Below are 11387 nucleotides of genomic sequence, written 5' to 3'. Positions count from 1 at the left end.
CTCACGCTGGGCGCGTGTGCGTGCATGGCCAAGATCCTGAGAGGAGAATGGAAGAGAAGGGATTGCGGCGTGACCATCCCCCCTGGGGGGTGATTTCTCACTTTCTGTTTCTATGTCTCTCTCTGTCTGTCTGGCGAGCGCATGCGCCCTATAAGCGAAAACCTCTCAAAAAAAAAATGCTTTTCTTGAAATTTCAGCAGAACTTGCTGTTGAAAATAGTTAGATTATTTAAGAAATTATGTGATCAATAAAATATGGGGGAGAAAGGAATGGAAAACAACTGTAGACACCAGAGATAGTGTGGGAGGAGGGTGGGAAAGAGCAGAGGGTCAGAAATAGGGGTTATATATATAAATATATGAAACTAGAAATGGAAAATTATTGACAGTAACATGCATGATTAAGCCATTATATAGTATATTCTGGATGGGAAATCACATTTTGTATGCTATGACGATGCTTAGGGAATGAATGTAAATTAATTAATTTAAAAAGTTTCAGAAAAAAGGTCATAAAAAAGGTTTTATGTTAAAAACAGTCTTTGAAATGAATATTGCTTCCTGAATAGAATCTAGGATGACTACACACACAAAAAAAAAAAAAAAAAAAAAGAAAGAAAAAAAGAAAAGAAAAAGAAAGAAATGCAGTTTCCAAACTGGTATGAAAGTAGAGGAAAACCCAGAGGCAGACAGTGACATTAAGAACAGCAAAGATAGGGACCAGCAGTTAGCATAACAGCTATGTCACTGGACTCCCACGTAGTCGACCGCGGTTCGAGTCCTGGACCTGGTGGCTTAAACTCACGCCGGGCGCGTGTGCGTGCGTGCCCAAGATCCCGAGAGGAGAAGGGAGGAGAAGGGATTGTGGCGTGGCCACCCCCCTGGGGGGTGATTTCTCGCTTTCTGTCTCTCCGTCTCTCTCTGTCTTTCCGGCAAGCGCATGCTCCCTATAGCAAAAACCTCTCAAAAAAAAATAGAAAATAAAGAGCAGCAAAGATGATGAAATGTAAGAAAATAAAGTGTAGCACAGAAGCAAAAAAGTCAGAAACCTTGGACAATGACTGCAAGCATCACAGGAATCAAACTCACTCATGGTCATCTAGTGAAGAAAGAGGGCATGCCACATAAAGTCTCCCAAGTCAACAGGACATGAGAAAAGGGAAGACAGCACCAGAAGAGGCAATCTATTACCCTGGCCGTGACCATCAGAAAGAAAAGAAGGATTCTTACAGCACAGAGAGGTGAGTCATAGAGATTTCCAATGGAAGAAGCATGAATAAGAACAAACTGAGGAGAAGAAATCAAAGAAATGACAGACTAGAAAAGGGAGAAATAGTCCTCAAGCGAGTAATAAAGAGATACGCAGCAATGACTATGATCAACAGAGTGAGAAAGGAGGAGAGAAGGGAGAGAAAAACAAGGAAAAGGAAGAACATATGAAAGTGAGGAAGGACATGAAAATAATAAAAAATATATAGACAAAGGGAAAAATGAGAACGAAGTGTTCAGTCTTCAGGAAGAAATTAAGACAGAAGGAAAAGCAGCCCAAATTCTAGGGCAAAGGATAAGTTTCTAGACCAGGAAAGATCCAACAAAATGAGAAATACAGAAAAGGACAATGAAAGACCAAGAGAAGGGGCCAGTGGATAGTGTGGTGGTTAAGGTGTTGGACTCCCACATGGCTGACCATGGTTTGAGTCCCAGACCTGGCAGCTTGCTTTCTGACTTTCCCTTTCTCTCACTCTGTCTCTGTCTGGTCAAATTTAAAAATAACAAAAAATAAAATTAAAGACATAGTTCTTTTTTTTTAAAAAAAAAAAAAGAGAGAGAGAGAAGCCCTCTAGTTCTGAAACATCACTGGGAACAAAACATAGACTCACAGAGGAAAGGGAAGAGAAGGGCAAAGAACAAGAGGGACCCCTGGAGGCACTGAGCAGGTTTATAAAGCAATGCAATGAAGAAATTATAATGTCAGTTAGAGATAGGTACTCAGCCAGATAAATGGCATGGGTTAATGCAAAGACCTATATTAAGAAAGAAGATGATTGATGGCAGCTGCCTCAATAGAAAGATGTATGAAAGGGGACCAGCAGTTAGCGTAATGGCTATGTCGCTGGACTCCCATGTAGTTGACCGCGGTTTGAGTTCTGGACCCGGTAGCTTAAAACTCATGTTGGGCGCGTGTGCGTGCATGCCCAGGATCCTGAGAGGAGAATGGAGGAGAAGGGATTGCGGCGTGGCCATCCCCTCTGGGGGGTGATTTCTCGCTTTCTGTCTCTCTGTCTCTCTCTGTCTTTCTGGCAAGCGCACATGCCCTATAACAAAAACCTCTCCAAAAAAAAAAAAAAAAGAATTATTTTAGGGAATAGGAGTTGGCATAATGGCTATGTAGCTGGACTCCCATGTAGTTGACTGTGGTTCGAGTCCTGGACCCGGTAGCTTAAACTCATGCTGGGCACATGTGCATCCGTTCCCAAGATTCCAAGAGGAGAATGGAGGAGAAAGGGTTGCGGCACGGCCATCCCCCCAGGGGGTGATTTCTCGCTTTCTGTCTCTCTGTCTCTCTATCTTTCTGGTGAGCACACACACGCTATAGCAAAAACCTCTCAAAAGTTATTATTTTATTTAACTTCATTAATTATTATTATTATTTTCCAATTTGATCAGAGAGAGAGGGAATGTGAGAAAGCAAACCACCAGGGCCAGGACTTGAACCACGGTCGACCATGTGGGAGGCCAGTGCCTTTAACTACCATGCCACCTGCTGGCCCCACTACAATAATTTTCAAGCAGTAGCCTATATCCCTGTGAAAAGGTAAAGATTATGTTATTCATTAGCCTCAGAACAAAAGGCGAAAGTCCTTCTGAGTCTTTCATGGCCCTACATGATCTGCTCCTTCCACATTAGCTAACTCCATCCCCTGTAATTCTGCCTCTGATTACACCACTCCAGGCATGCTGGCCTTCTTACTGCTCTTCCACTGTGCCGGGCATGCTCTGGGTTTAAGATTTTGCACTTGTTTTTCTACTTGAAATACTCTTTCCTTAGATCTAGCATTGCTCAATCCCTCACCTCCTTCAGGTTATTGCCCTTCCCTATGATGCCTACCACCTCTGTCATCTCTGCCTGTCTATCCTCAGAACTTTTTGTGTTTTGCTCACCGATACAGGTGCCTAAAAGAGCCACATCACAGGTGCTTAATGAACAGATAACTTTCTTTAGGCAACACTGCACAGGCAGAACTTTTAGAATTGTTCTAGGCAAAAAAATTCAATGTTAACTTGATAAAAAGTTTTCTGTGCCTTAAGTATGACATGGAAATAGAGCTATTGTGTCTGAAAGGTCCACACTGGAACAAGCTAAAAATATCTGCAGCCACCCAAGTGGATGCTGGAACCTGGCAGGCTCTATTTCCAGCACATTAACCTCAGAAACGTGGCAGAATTTGTCTGTGCCAGGGGGAGAGGTACTCCAAGGAAAGCTGATAATACTTTTTATTTCTTCTGGTAGACTGAGGTCCAGAGCAAATAATAGGTTGCATTATAGAAGCAAATTTGTATTTATTGCATACTGGGTTTGTGTACTAAGAATCATACCCTGTGCATTTATATTTGTATACAGAAAAGATTCTCCTTTTAGAAAGTGATTTTCTATTTTTTTAGAATTATTTATTTAATTTTATTTATTCATTCATTTATTTTAATTTGACCAGAGAGAGAGAGAGTGAGAGAGAGTGAGAAAGCAAACCACTGGACTACCAGGTCTGGGACTTGAACCATGGTCTGCCATGTGGGAGTGTCCAGTGCCTTAACCACCCTGCCACCTGCAGGTCCCCTAGAAAGTGATTTTCTAAATCCTGGATTGTAATCTAATTGGCATCGATGAAACACCTAATCTAAGTTTTTTTCTCTATTTTGTCAGAACTCTTCCTCCATGAGCCTGTTTCCTCATCTGTAAAATGAGAGCAAAGGTAGATCTATATTCTGTAGGATCCAAAGTATATATACACAATTGTGGGGCTCTAAAATTATGTAATAAAGTCAGGATTTATTTAAAGTCATCAGTTTTTTTAAATGCTGACAAAACCGCAGACATCATAAAACGCTGAAAAATAACATTACTCACTCACTACCTGGCAACCACTATAAGCCTTTTTTCCCCCCAACTGTATTTTTTAGCTGCATAATCTGCCTCATCATATATACTGTTTAGACTATTTTATAGATATATTAGAAGGATAAATTAGTTTAAAAGTAGGTTTTTTGGAGAGGTTTTTGCTATAGGGCACGGGTGCTCACCAGAGAGACAGAAAGCAAGAAATCACTCCCCAAGGGGAGATGGCCACGCCACAGTCCCTTCTCCTCCATTCTCCTCTAGCGATCTTGGGCATGCATGCACATGCTCCCAGCATGAGTTTAAGCTACGGGGGTCCGGGACTCGAACTGTGGTCCAGCGACATAGCCATTACGCCAACTGCTGGTCTCAAAATTACTAATATTTTATGAACTTTTTCTTTTCTACCCAACTTCATAACTCCTTACTCTAAGTCCTTGCACAGGCGGTGCTTCTTGCTGGGGACAAGCCCTTCAGGGAACTCCAGCCTTTTGACCTCTTTGGCTTGGTCTCCAAAGGAGCTGCTGCAGGTAGTTGCTGCCCTTGACCAATCTCCACCCCACTCCAAGCCCAACTCGCGAGGTGACTATGAAGAACTACTCACTTCCCTCCAGCAGGACCCCCCGCGGCACAGGACCACCCCTAGGTCTTAGAGGGTGACCTCCATCCATTCTGGGGTCCAAGCGTTCAATCCAAGACTGGGGCTTCTATTGCCGCCTTGCATCCCTGGGGAATTCGTTAAGTATTCAAAAAGGCTTTGAAGCTTAAACTGTACTATATTCACCATAAGTCCCTTCCTGTGAGGGCGCTTGTTTATGTGCTCTCTAAATCATTTCCTCCCTTTAACAAATTCCATCAGAGGCCTAAAACCGGAATCCTGGGAATGCAGTTTATGCCGTCATGAGTCCAGGGGGCTCCTGGAGTTGTCAGGTCTCTCGGGTGGGTCCTGCTCCTCTTCACTTTATCCACTAGAGGCGGTGGCGGACAGCGATCCTACCGTACTATGCGGAAAGTAGACGGAGACCTTTCGCTACGACGCCGGTTGGTGGTCAGTCTTGATCGACAAGGACATTGGCTAATGACTTTCAAGTAAGCAGCCGTTGTTTATGCGCGTACAGCCAATGGAAAAGCAGATATGCGGGCAACGGCCAATGAGGGCTGGCTATGAGTGGTACGCAGGGGCGGATCTTCCCTCGAGGGGCGGACACTGGCTAAAGAGTCAGGAGCGGACCCTGGGAGGGCCAGAGCACATCCGGTGATAGAAGAGCTGGTAGGCTCTTAAGAGGCCGACTTACCAGGTATGTTTGCTGTTAGGACGGGACACACCGGGAGCGAGAAATGGAAAGGGCGTCAGCATTAGTGTCTGAGAAAGAGTTGGGGTGGCTTCCGTTTTCGGATAGATTGCACCATCTACAGGAATGGGGCCCTGTTGGGCGAAGGAACTCAGCTGGCTGGGCGGGGAAGGAAGCTAGGGAACTAGTGCCGCGCATGCGCAGTATTGCCGGAGCGGGGGTGGGGCAGGGACAGGGCGAGTTTGCGGGGTCTTTGGGGGCGTCGGGGCCCCCACACTGCGCGCCAGAATGCTAGCAATGGCCCCTCCTTAGCCTTCTTTTCTTCCTCCCACTGCAAGTGGCCTTTCCTCTTTTGCTAAGTGTGGAGGTAGGGGCCCCTTGGCCCAGCCATGACTGCTTGAATTCAGGGCACGTTCCCCGCCTCTTCCTTCCGAGGTGAAAGGAAGGGAAACCACACGGGCTGTGGTCACCACCGCCCCAGCCAGCCGCTTGCTGCTTTGCTGCAGGGTCCTCTTCTGGTGAGGCTGCCTCTGGGTGAGCAGCCAGGAGCAGGGACTTGCTCCAACCAGGGTCTTCTCAGGCAGGCTGCTCTGTCACGGGGAAGCGGGTGATGTCACACTCCTCTGTGACACGCGAGGCTCCTTAGTTACTGGGAGGCCAACAGCAGAGGCGGCAGGTGAGAAGAGACTGCGGGTTGGCCTGGCGTCCCAGCCCCACTGGACAGCCCCACTCGGGTCTGATTGGTTACCTTTGGACAGGTGAGGTGGCCTTGCTTTGCTTGGTCCTGAGTTTGTGGGCGTTTTATTCAGTCTGCTCAGGAAAGGCGTCATTGGGTGGTTTTTTTTTTTTCTTGAGCCTGCTTAACCGGAGATGTGGTAATAAGTAGGCTTTGGTAATTTTGTGTATTTACTAGGTGTGGAATTGCTACCTCGTGCCAGCCCGTTGCATTGCCTACCCCATCAGCTTTTCATTGACCAAACAATAACAAAAGCCACTTTGAACTTGAGACTATGTTCTGGCAATAATTTGTGAATGTGTAACCTAGCTGACAGTGTCCGAAACACAGATAAGATTTTAAGGTCAAAGGTGAATGGCGAATGGGTGTTTTAGTTTTTATTTTTTGTAGTTTATCTTTCTGCTGCATGTGTAGTTTAGTTCAAGATTATCCAAATTGCATAACCACTTGTCTTCTGCATGCACACTTGTTTCTGTAATTATTAGGTTTACTCTCTTTGATGTTTTCTTACTCTTATTTGTCTAGTATGTTTCGTTCTGACTTCAGATTATGTTGACTTTTGGATTCTCATTTTCCCCCAGGAGGGAACAGGATGATTGACTCCTTGAGAAATGGAATCTGTAATTAGGCCCAGAGTTTTCCTTCTTCCATTATTCATCTTGTTGTGGAAACATGGCTTAGAAACCCTCTCTGTTCTCGTCTGTTCCCCACTATTGTTCTGAACACTTCTAAGTAATAGGCAAAGGCAAAATTATTCAGATATTTAGTCAGAATTTCCATTTTTCCCCTACTCTTTGTAGAAATGCCCCCAAAATACAGAAAAATATTATAGGGAATAAGCATATGCTTTGGAGAGTGGTTTTGTTTTTGTTTCTGAGACTTATCTTCTAGCTAAAACTGCCTTAATAAAGTTTTAGCTTCTGGCTAAAACTGTCTTAGTAAAGCTTTCTGTCGTTGATCAAAGCAATCCGTCTCTGTTGAGCACTTTACAGTGATTTTACACAGACTTTCTTTTTAACTTTGTCATAGGGTACCTGTGCTTGCCAGAGATAGAGAAAGTGAGAAAGTATCCCCTATGAGGTGAGGGAAGGGAGGGAGTGGATGAGCACTCCACAATGCCTTCTCCTCCATAACTCCCTCTCAGAATTTTGGGCATGCACACACACATTATTCCTGCTATGTTTTTTTCATGCCTCCTAAGTCCGAAACGTGGACCATGGTGTCGGCCTCATGGGATCCAGCCACTTTAACTTTAACCGCTGTGCCACATGGCCGGCCCACTCACAGACTTTATTTACATCCAGTAATGCAACTGTTAACCATCATTCTAATCTAACAGATGAAGTTGAGATGACATTATGTAAAATGATTTTCTCAAGGTTGTGTGGTAGAAGATGGCAGCATTTGTGATCCAGTTCAAGAGCTTTTGCCACTTTAATGTTGCCTTTTTGAACTTTTTTTAAAAGAATTATCTATTTATATATTTAATTCCATTTATTATTAATATTTTTTTTTTGGAGAGGTTTTTGCTACAGGGCGCATGCGCTCGCCAGACAGAGAGAGACAGAGAGACAGAAAGCGAGAAATCACCCCCCAGGAGAGATGGCCATGCCACAATCCCTTCTCCTCCATTCTCCTCTCGGGATTTTGGGCACGCACGCACATGCGCCTGGCGTGAGTTTAAGCCCCCGGGTCCGGGACTTGAACTGCGGTTGACTACGTGGGAGTCCAGCGACATAGCCATTACGCTAGCTGCTGGTCCCATTTTTTAATTTGACCAGAGAGAGACAGAGAGAGAGAAAGGGAAAGCAAGCTGCCAGGTCTAGGACTCAAACTAGGGTCAAGTTTGTGGGAATCCAGTGCCCCTAAACACCATGCCACCTGCCATCCCCTTTGAACTATTTTTAATAATCTTTAAAATAGGACTACTTGGGGTCTGCAGGTGGCATGGTGGTTAAGGATGCTGGACTCACATGGTTGACCACAGACCTGGTGGCTTGCTTTCTCACATTCTCTCTCTCTGCCCCTCTCTAGTCAAATTAAAAATAAATAAGTAAATAAAGTTAAATAAAATAATTTTTAAAAAAACTTTAAAATAGGACTACTCATTCTTGCCCTTTCCTTAAGGATTCATATGAAGATCAAAGGAGATAATGTATGTAAAAGCACCTTGAAAGTTGTAAAATTTTATATAAATGTAGTCAGTGGTATTACAGAAGGTACTCATGCTGGTCTGAAGAGTTTCATTTTATTTCATAAACTACCCAAGGGTATTCACCTCCTCTAGGGAACCCAGCGAACAGGCTCATGATACTCTGCTAAATTGTCTTTTGCTACTTTGACTTGGCCATAGAGTCTAGCAGAAGTGTCTTCCAGTCCATGGTTTTGTTCCCCCAGAGTTTCTAACCAAATTTTAGAGACCTCTTTGTAGCTTTTGTATAGCGTACATTTTTGTTCTTCAAAAATAGTGTTCAAGACCAAGTAGAAAAAGACTATAGGGGTTGGCCTTTAGGGCCATTTGAGTGACCCTGCCCTACAAGGTAGTTTTCCTCTGAAATAGCTGGAGAATATTGATTTGAGTTTGCAGCGGTCTGGATTTGAGTGTGCTGTCTAGATTTGCTCTAAGCTTTTAGGTGTGCTTAAGTCTGGGGGTGGCTGAGCTGATTCACTGGAGTCCAAAACACTAGACAGAAATCTTCAAGGACAAGGGTGACGTGAGTGGGCTGTTTGTCCTAATCTATGCTTGCTCTCATTTAGGCTGAATGTGGTAGTGTTGGGAAGGGATTACTGGTTTATTGTGGAAGAAGATTATGTATTTAGGACATTGGGGCCTTCTTATGATTTGGTATCTGTCAAACAGTCATGGTTTAGAGAGGGCGATTCAGTAGTGTCCAAGTAAGGTGCATAAAGTAATTTATAGAAGGTAACAGGCATTCCATCTCCAGTGACTAGTTTGATTCTGAGGTAGCCGCCCCATTAGGGAGATGGATTCTTTTTTTTAAAAAAATAATTATTTAATTTTATTTGTCCATTCATTTATTTTAATTTGACAGAGAGAGATGCACAGAGAGAAGAGAGGGAAAGTGAGAAAGCAAGCCACCAGGTCTGGTATTCGAACTGTGGTCAGCCATGTGGGAGTGTCCAGCGCCTCAACCACTGGGCCACCTGCTGGTCCCCAGGGGAGTTGGATTCTTAATGTTAGTATAAGGGTTTTAGTCCAAGTTAAAAGAGAAGCTGGGACATTAGGGTCCCAATCTGGGTTGCAAAGTCTAGCCCTGGTTATAATGCAGTCCCTTGGCTTGTCCTGAAACCAAACTGACCTACCTCCTGGGAGTGGCAAGGAAAGCATCAGGCTAATGGCCATTTATTTCATCAAATTCTCTACCATATCAGATTATCACTTAGTGATTATTAGGCCGTCTCACGCCTTGTGGCCCTTTGGGACAAAGTGTTGAGACAGAGGAGAGGTATGCTATTTAAAAAAAGGAGTTTTAACCGGTTACAAGATTTTTCAAGTTCTTTTAAATTTTAGTTTCTAATTTTCTTAGACACTACTCCTCCCATTTAATATTACTCTTTCATTGGGATAAATACTAAGCCTTCAGAATACAGGTAACTGAGAGTTAATGGTCGAGCAGTATTTTTTAAGGAAATAAATTTACATGGCATATGCAAATTAGGCCTGGGTTAATTGTCTTCCAGACTTTTAAAAGTTCGTTTGGTTGCTTGCTATAGGGCATGTGCACTCCAGAGAGAGACAGAGAAAGTGAGAAATCACCCACTAGGGCAACAACCATGCCATAGTTCCTACTCCTCCATTCTCCTCAGGGGACTTTGGACTCTCATGCCTACGCCTGTGTGGTTGTCAGGTTGCCAGATCAGGACTGTGGTTGGCCATGTGGGATCTAGCTGCCTTAACCTCTAGCTACCTGCTGGTCTAATGCCTTACAGGCTTTTAGAGGGGGAAATAATGTACTGAAGACATGGAGCGGAGATTTATGTACACCAGTAGTAACAAAAGTTAACATGTATTGATCTCATTTTATGTGTGAAGGGCCATTCTGAGCATATTATTTGAATTATCTCACTTAACTCTCAATCCTATGAGGTAGGGAATATTAATACGTTACTGTTCTACAGATGGCTGCACTGAAGCAGAGTATAGTTAAGTGTCAGGGGCTTGCTGCTTGTCACATAGCTAAGGAGATAACCGTCATTATTCAAAAGCAGCAGGTGATGCTCTTAACTACTGTCCTAGGGACATGACCACAGGGTTTGAAAACTTCAATAGTAAGAACTACTGAAAAATTATAGTCTTTTCTCCCTTTTTTAAACCATAAGGTAATTTTTTCTCTCTATCTTACAATATCAATTTGGTGGTCCCTTCTGAGTGTGTAGCAACAGGGTTTAAGATGGTTGAATTTAGGGACCAGCAGGTGGCGTGGTAGACACTGGCCACTCCCACATGGGTGACTAAGGTTCTAGTCCCAGACCTGGTGGCTTGCTTTCTCACTTACTCTCTCTCTTTAACTTTTTCTTTGTGTCTCTCTCTGGTCAAATTAAAATGAATGAATAAATGAAATTTTAAAAAAGATGATTAAATTTATACAAAGAGAAGGAAAAGCCACATAGTTCACAAACTAATATTTAATTAAATGTGTGAACAATGTTTCTTTGACCTGCTGGTTTAATGTTAAATTGTATAAACAGAGGCAACTTCTGTCTTGGCTGCAGCACTCAATAGGCTGTTAGTTTTCAAAGGCAAGGGTGGTTTTTTTTTGTTTTTTTTTTTAAACACGTACTATGTTTTCTATAGCTTTTGGATACTTCAGCATGTTTTATTATTCACTGTTTCATACTTATGAGGTGTGTTGGAATGGGATTATGGAGAATTATTGGGTTGTCAGAAAATTCATGACACATTTTTGCATAGAAAAATACATCATGACTTTTCTGGCAACCCAGTTTTAATTATTGTAAGGCATGACCTTTGATACTTTTCATTTTAGGGCAAAGATAAGGGCCATTCCTGGAATAAAATAACAAGGGATTTAAATGTCTCTTGATAAGATAGGCGCTTTTCCTACTAGCCCCTGCTGCTCACTCCCTCCCCAAGCAAAACAGACCGCAGCAATGCGTTCAACCAACGTTTACTTAGGCTTTTATTTCTTGGGAAAGCTTTGCAGTTAGCTCTTAGCTTTTTGTCTTGTTTTTGGGTAACTCTGGCAGACGAGGCTGACTAGGAA

At 43.3% G+C, this 11387-nt stretch overlaps 1 pseudogene; it reads left to right on the top strand.

Annotated features, from left to right (window-relative positions):
• LOC102489915 (nuclear speckle splicing regulatory protein 1-like) overlaps positions 1-2048 on the top strand; it is a 4396-nt pseudogene extending 2348 nt beyond the window's left edge.
• The last annotated feature ends 9339 nt before the right edge of the window (positions 2049-11387 follow it).

Source organism: Tupaia chinensis, unplaced genomic scaffold (assembly GCF_000334495.1).
Source record: "Tupaia chinensis unplaced genomic scaffold, TupChi_1.0 Scaffold145652_1, whole genome shotgun sequence".
NCBI lineage: Eukaryota > Metazoa > Chordata > Mammalia > Scandentia > Tupaiidae > Tupaia > Tupaia belangeri.
The sequence above is the reverse complement of the archived record's forward strand: the minus strand, read 5'-3'. Positions and strand labels throughout refer to the sequence as shown.